We start from the raw sequence: 7,740 nt of genomic DNA on the forward strand, positions 1-7,740 counted from the left end.
GGGCTTATGAGAATGAAAGATATGTTCTTTCGTAGGGCCAAATTCTTTTTTGGCAATGGGATGACGACAAAATTTTGGGAGGACACGTGATTAGGGGAGGCGCCTCTAGCCCTACAATACCCCACCTTATATAATATTGTACAACGTAAGGAGGATTATGTGGCTACAGTATTACAGGCTGTGCCCTTAAATATATAGTTTAGGAGATCTTTAGTTGGGTATAGTTTAGGAGATCTTTAGTTGGGGAACGTTGGAACTCCTGGTTACACTTGGTATGGAGGTTGATGGAGATTCAAATATCCGACCAACCTGATTCTTTTCGCAGGAAGTTAACTAGAAAGGGAGTGTTTACGGTCAAATATATATATATGGATCTTATTAATTCCGGGCCCAATCCCAAGATCGATACATATTTGGAAAATTAAGGTTCCCTTGCGTATCAAACTTTTCATGTGGTTTGTCCACAGGCAAGTGATCCTCACCAAAGATAATTTACTAAAGCGATGTTGGGTAGGTAGTGCATGATGTTGTTGTTGTGATCATGCCGAAACAATACAACACCTATTCATAGATTGCCCTCTCACGAAATTATTTTGGCGAACGATTCATATAGCCTTTAACATTACTCCTCCAGTTAGCATTGAAGCATTATTTGAGGCGTGGCTAGCTGGAGTAGATCATATTGCTGCGCCTCGTATTCGGATTGGAGTATGTGCGCTTATTTTGGCTATATGGAACTGCAGGAACGGTATGATCTTTAACGGACAACATATTTTAACTTTCTTGCAGGTCATCTTGAGAGATACGGCAGGGATCCGTGCGTGGTCTTTACTCACTCCTACGGACTCCAGGGATCTTTGGTTACTGGGTGCAACCAGTGGAAGATGGTAGCACGGGCTATATTCAACCGCTTTGGATGGCGGTCTCATAATATGATAGGAGTGTAGTGATCTTGTCCTATTTTCCTGCCGGTTGTGGCAATGAGTTTTTATTTATCTTTTTGCTTTGTGAGCTGTAATGACTCTAAGACTATGTTTTGCTTCGAACTTTTTAATAATATGGTTGCATGCATTTTTCGGATGCAGAGGCCGGGGATGAGCCTCCTTTTCCAAAAAAAAGAAGAAGATCACTCCTATGTATTTAGGAAAGGAGGGAGTAGCATGTGACGTGGTGGAAGTGAAAAATGATACTAGGGTGACCTCACACGTAAAAAGGCAGGTAATAAACCTGGGAACGCTGTGCTCCACGACTGAGATTAAGTGTTTTCCAGGTAACAAACGTGAAGCCAAACTGACTCTGCGTTGGATCGATCGGAGTACTACTACACGTAAACCCAAACTGACTCTCGTTGCATTGGATCGGCCGGTGTACTACACTGCTACTCCCTCCGTAAACTAATACTCCCTCCGTTCCAAAATAGATGACTCAACTTTTTATCAACTAAAGTTGATAAAAAGTTGAGTCATCTATTTTGGAACGGAGGGAGTATAAGAGTGTTTAGATCACTATTTTAGTAATCTAAACACTCTTATATTAGTTTACGGAGGGAGGACTACTTACACAGAAACGTGGTTAACTCTAGTACGTATGTATATACTACTCAAAAGAACGTGCGGGTAGGACACGAGTTGGACTACGTACCTAAGCTATAGGCTCCCCACTTATATATATATATGGGAAACGTTTATAGACGGTCGACCGGCCGAGCATTCGGCCGGTCCCCTCGCTCGCGTCGCTAGGCAGCCCAGGCCCACCAACCACAGAACTTATCTCTAACCCCATCACTTTCATCTTATCCCCTCGCTCTTTCTGGAGACCACACGAGGCATCCTGGTCCTGCTCGCCCTTCAGTCCCCGAGTTCTCAATCTCTCCTCCTCCTTCCTGTGTTCTCTCCAAAATCCACACCTAATCCCCATGAAATTGAGCTCGTTTTTGTTGCCTTCTCCGCTCCGCGCAACATTTTTCCTCCATAGATCCATGAGAGGGGTGAGCTCGTCCGTCCTTTTTTTTTCTCTCATGCCATGTGCAGTCCGCCATGGATCCCATGAGGTTGGGCTCAAGCACAAGATTGATGTTTCTTTTCTTGCCGTTCATATTGGAGCAGCGTCCAAAGGGCAGGACGACCGTGCTGCAAGCTCGTGCACCCACTGTGTTACCATGGTGTGCGACGGCGGAGACCGGTGCCGGTTGGGGCAGCGATGCAGGAAACGGCACACCTCATTGCTGGAACCGGCCGACTGGAAAGCTGCAACCGGCATCCGATGATGCTGGAACCAGTAATCATTTTTGCTACCACAGGCGGTTGGTTTTGCTGGAACCACCGCCAAATTTGCAAGTTTGCTACTACTGACTTTTTGGTTTGCTGGAACAACCTTGAATTTTTGCTACATCGGCGTTTTTGACTTTTGCTGGGGGACAACTTTCATTTTTTTTGTTTTGCAATTTTGGCTACCACCGTTTCCTTGGTTTGCTGGATCCGATGCAATTTTTTGCTACATTCGGGATGGATGGAGCTGCATGATAGGGAGCTGCATCTTAGTTTTTTGCTGGAACCGGGACACGGATAGCTGCTACCGGCGATTTTTTTGCTTCAACGGAGATGAGACCCAGAGAGTTTTTTTTGCTGGAATGAAATTTATTCATGAGGTGCGATGGCGAGGCATTTTTATTTTTTTGTGCTGTAATTTGTGCTTTTTTGCTGGAACCATGTTTCGATTTTGCTACAACGAGCATTTGATTTTGCTGGAACCGCATGAAGCAGATTTGGGACCAGTTTTTTTAGTAACTGATTTTTGCTGCAACCATCCAATCGGCGAGCGGGCCCGGGGAACGTCCCCGGTGAGCTGCTCCGGCGAGCGGCGACGGCGAACCGGTGAGCAGGTCCGACGAGCCGGCGAGCAGCGGCCACCGAGCTGCAATCGTCGCTACAGGGAGCTAGAACCGCATGGTCACGTTGCTGGCGTGAAACGCAGGAGGCGACGTCGGCGACCGGTGACGACGACGGCGACCGGCGGCGAGGGCAGCGACAGAGAAGACACGGGGGAGGTGCTTCGAGGCTGGCGCGTTGTCGTCTATGAAAACTTTTTATAAAAAAAAAGACATTCGAGGGAAAGGAAGAAGTGAATCGTGCGGCTGCTGATTGTTTAATCGTACGATGCTGGTACGACTGGCTCAAATTTGGACCGGCGCACCGGCGCCCATCACTCGCCTATATATATATATATATATATACACGGCCACACCTATCAATCGAAGTACCCGCCTCCCATAGCGAGCGCTCCTTCCACACGTACACACGGGCACGCCAACTCGCCTCCTACGCCGCCACGCCGGCCGGTGCAAGCAAGGCAACCATGAAGCTTCGTCCGGCCGTTGTGTGCCTTCTCCTCGTCGTGCTTCTCTTCGATGGTATACTATCTACTAGTACCTCCTTGTTTCTTTTTCATATTCGTTTGGGAAACCTTCTTCGTCTTCTGCATCACTGTATGCATGCACGCAATTGCTGACACACATGATCGATCTACTCTACATGGACAGCCGCTCGCGTGGAGGCTCGAGGCACACCTCCCGCCAAGGAGTCATCAAAGAACCAGTGGACCAGCATGTTCGTCTTCGGCGACGACTTTGCCGACAACGGCAACCTCCCGAAGCTGCCCGGTGGTCAGCCCGAGTCTGATCTCTCGCGTCAGTGGAGCTACCCCTACGGCTCTTATCTCAACTCTCGTGGCTCCGCAGCTGCCGTTCCAACCGGCCGCTTCTCCAACTACCGGATTCAGTCCGACTTATCGGTAATTTATTTATTATTCTATATATATTATTTAGCTGGCTAGGTCGAATTTGTTTTAGATTATCAGTAGTGTACTACGACATGTATAATCATACTTATAAGCACATCTAAATCTAAAACTAATAGAGCATATCTATGGCGCCGAACTTGCAGCAAGGATCCTGGGCCTCAATGCAGCCCCTCCGGCGTACATGCACACGCTAGATCAATCCGTTGATCCAACCGGCATGACCTTCGCTACCGGTGGCGCCGGCGTGTTCTAGAAGAAGGTGCCAACTCTTGCCACGCAGGTTAAGTCTTTCACAAGACTAATCAACAGCGGAATCATCTCGAAAGAGCAGCTTCGCCACTCCGTCGCGCTTGTCGCCATCTCCGGCAATGACTACATGAGCGGCGCCGACATCAAGAACTCCTTCTTGAGTAGCTTCGAGGACGTAAGTAGTAGCCGGACTCATCACACGTCCAAATTAAACACGAACCACCCATCAATTTATATTATTATCGATACCAACCTTACTGATTAACTTTTCTTGCATGCAGATCGATACTTACATTGGGAACGTGACGACAGAGATTGTGAAGAACGTCGTGCAAATACAAAAGCTTGGTGTGAAAAAGGTGCTAGTCAACAACATGCATCCCATTGGTTGCACGCCTTTGAGGACTAGTACGAACAACTACACCACATGTGACCTTCTTGCCAACTACGCCGCGTCCGTGCATAACAAAAATCTAAAGCAGTTGATGGGCAAAAAGAATAACGCCTACATGCTGGACCTGTACACCGCCTTCACCAACATCATCAATCATGCCCCAGGTAAGTACTTGCATATATCCATGCGTGAACGTGGTAAACTAAATCTGGTTTCTAGTGTATGAGCTTGATTCAACACGTGTTGGGACTATTTATACATACAATTTTCATGTGCATGCAGGTGAAGGGTCGGATCAGTCCAACAAGTTCAACGACAACCTGGCCCCATGTTGCGAGGGTTTCTATGATACAGGCTTCTGTGGACAGCAGGACGATACAGGGGAGCCCCTCTACGAATTATGCGAAAATCCAGACCAGCTCTTCTACTGGGACGAGGTGCATCCGACACATGCTGGGTGGAAAGCGGTGATGAAGGCGCTAGAACAACCTTTGAAGGAGTTCCTAGATCGGGCCTATGTTCCATGATGCCTTGTAGTTTGAAGACTCTCTAGATTAATTGCTAGCTAGTTGGTGCAATTTCTTATATATAGGTTAGCTCTATATATAGTATATAAGTATTTGGGAAGAAGCTTGCGAGTTTTTCTTTCACTGCCTAACTTTTAGTTTAGTACTCGTACTCTTTATGTATGAAACATGAACCGGCTAATGGTTTATTCCTGTTAGAAAGATGGTCGTGTATGTAGTTACATGAAATGAGAAGAAAGGAACGGCACTACTTGGACGGGCGCGCTGGCACTATGTCCAGAACATAGCAACCCGGAGACTAGATGGCCCATGGGTGTCAAAGGACGACAATCCCATTAAGCAGAGCAAAAGGGGCCGGATATTAGTAGGCTATACCAGCCTGAAACATCAATGGTGGGATATTTACAGGTGTCTTGGCGTACAACGACACATCCCGTAACACAGCTACAAAAACACTCGCGTATACAAAAGTTTGGCGTATATAAAAATTTGGGTCAAAGCCGAGTGTCGTCGTGGTCCGCACCACAAACCAGGTGGTCGTGCTCGTCTGAGTTGGTGGCCCTATGACAATAGCGATTGTAAGCCGTACGCCACACGTGTATAATGTACAATACAATGTAAAACAGAACTTACCCTTGCCCGAACCTTGTGGTTCCGTACAATGCACAACCTCATCTTCATTCCTCTCAATAACCAATCCACGTTTCAGTGTCAACCAATGGTTCATGTGTGCACAGGTCCATGTAGACGGCAAAGACCGAGGATCTCTTCATGAATTTCTTTGTTTCATGTCATCTATTGTCTTGGGCATCAAGAAAAGAGATTTTTTGCATGGTTCCAGGGATCCCGACAATATGTAGATACAGAGCAATACGAGTGATGGCCTTTGTGGCAAATAGCTTGATGTTTGCATCTTCCTTGACTGTCCAGCCCAACATTCTGATCAATGTGGTGACTGCTTTGGTTGAGGTGGTGATTAGAGAGATGTACTTTGTGTCACTATAACCGGAGGTTATATGCTTCTACACAAAGGAGTCCAAAATGCGGACGACAGCGTGCTTCTTGTCTCGTGAGGATTTGGGGTTCAGTGGGTCCACAAGAAAGGTGACAAGCCCCTTCTTTTGTGTACTGTCCAGTATGCTTTTATGCAGAAATGTGTCATAGGCTTGCTCATTGTAGAGCGATCAGTTCCGTGCCTGACTCAACAACCAAGTGTCAGTGATCTCTGAAACAAGAAGGATAATGACTCTAGTATGGCGCTGTCAGGGCCAAGAGCTAGCGCATGGTATGCAGCTCAAGGGGGGCATTGCCCCCCCCCCCCCCCCCCCGCCCCCCCCCCCCCCCCCCCCCCCCGCATATGACATTCCAAACCTCGCTGAAATATAGATGGTGAACAATAGAGGAATACGTGTGTAATCTCTATGGTCGAAGCAACAACATTTTCTTAAATAGTTGAGTGCAAACATATTTATTAGGATTGCAACTGGGGGAGAAAGTTGCAACAATATGTGACTTTCCTTCCTGCTGGTGTATATAATAAATTTGCAAATCCACTACTTCTGTATCATCACTAGAAACACCAGAAAAACAGTGGCTCCATAACCCAATATGCATGGAGTTGAGTTGATGATACCGGAAAGAAGGGGAAAATAAGCCAACATATTCACGGATACCATTGTTATCACATCAATCACAAAATACAAAGACCCACTGGTAGTGCCTAGCTGCACCTTTTGAACTTGATGCTTCGTGTAGTCTTGAATAATAATCAGTCAACTGCTCTGGGTTGCAGGCTAAGTGACCTGCATATTTATTATATATCCAATAAACATGTCAAATATGAGTAGTAAACCATCTTATGTTATTTATTATATTTATTGGAGGCTCTATCGGACCTCGCACATAAATTATTGAAAACATTAATGCGAAAAGGTTTCTTTGCTAAGAAAATGTTTCCATTATACAAGAAAAAGTTTCCTTTTATAATGCCCCTATAATTAAGCTACAATGTTTTTCCTCTAATGATGCCATATCATCATGTTTTGCTAAGCTTAAGTGCCATTTGATAAAAATTACAGTCAAAAATCAAATTTAAATTGCAAGTCAAAATAATATTTCTTCAAACAGTAAAACTATGTTGGCGTTATTCTACAAATTCGATTGATCATTTGTCATGTTGAAACCAACATCATTTGTCTCACCAATTAATCCCTAGGAACTTATAATGTGGTCCAACAACAACTAAAATAATCATTTTAAAATAAGCGAATGTTTATGTATTTCTAACCCACTTGAAATCTTGTGTGCTAACTCAAGATATTGCCTACTATTTATGTGCTAAATCATGTATGTACTGTAGTCAATGTATCAACAATGGCCGGATGATTTTTTGTTGTGTGTATTCGCAGACAATAGATACAGTGATGCAGTTTAACAAGCAATGCAGTTTGTCACGTATTTAATCGGCGTGTACTTAGTGTAGGTGTACTTAGTGCTAACGTGCAGGTTAACAAGCAATGCAGTTTCTCACGTATTTAATCGGCGCTGACACGAACAGCACCGTTGATTTCGGAAGATAGACTTATGTATGTGTACTCGTACTTAACTATAACTTACTCCGTCCCTTCTTGTCCGCTCCTGTTTAGGTGGCCAAGATTGTTTCCACAGAAAACGGAATTAGTTGGGAGTGTATTCAAATCTGGTGCATATTATTTACCGGGAAAAGCTGAGCGTCATCCGGCGGATCGTAGTGGCCACGTACGTCACCTTCGC

The 7,740-nt window shown here is 45.3% G+C and overlaps 1 pseudogene; it reads left to right on the plus strand.

Annotated features, from left to right (window-relative positions):
- Window positions 1-1,714: 1,714 nt before the first annotated feature.
- Window positions 1,715-5,224, plus strand: LOC125523620 (annotated as a pseudogene).
- Window positions 5,225-7,740: the final 2,516 nt, after the last annotated feature.

Source organism: Triticum urartu, chromosome 7 (genome assembly GCF_003073215.2).
Source record: "Triticum urartu cultivar G1812 chromosome 7, Tu2.1, whole genome shotgun sequence".
Classification (NCBI taxonomy): Eukaryota; Viridiplantae; Streptophyta; class Magnoliopsida; order Poales; family Poaceae; genus Triticum; species Triticum urartu.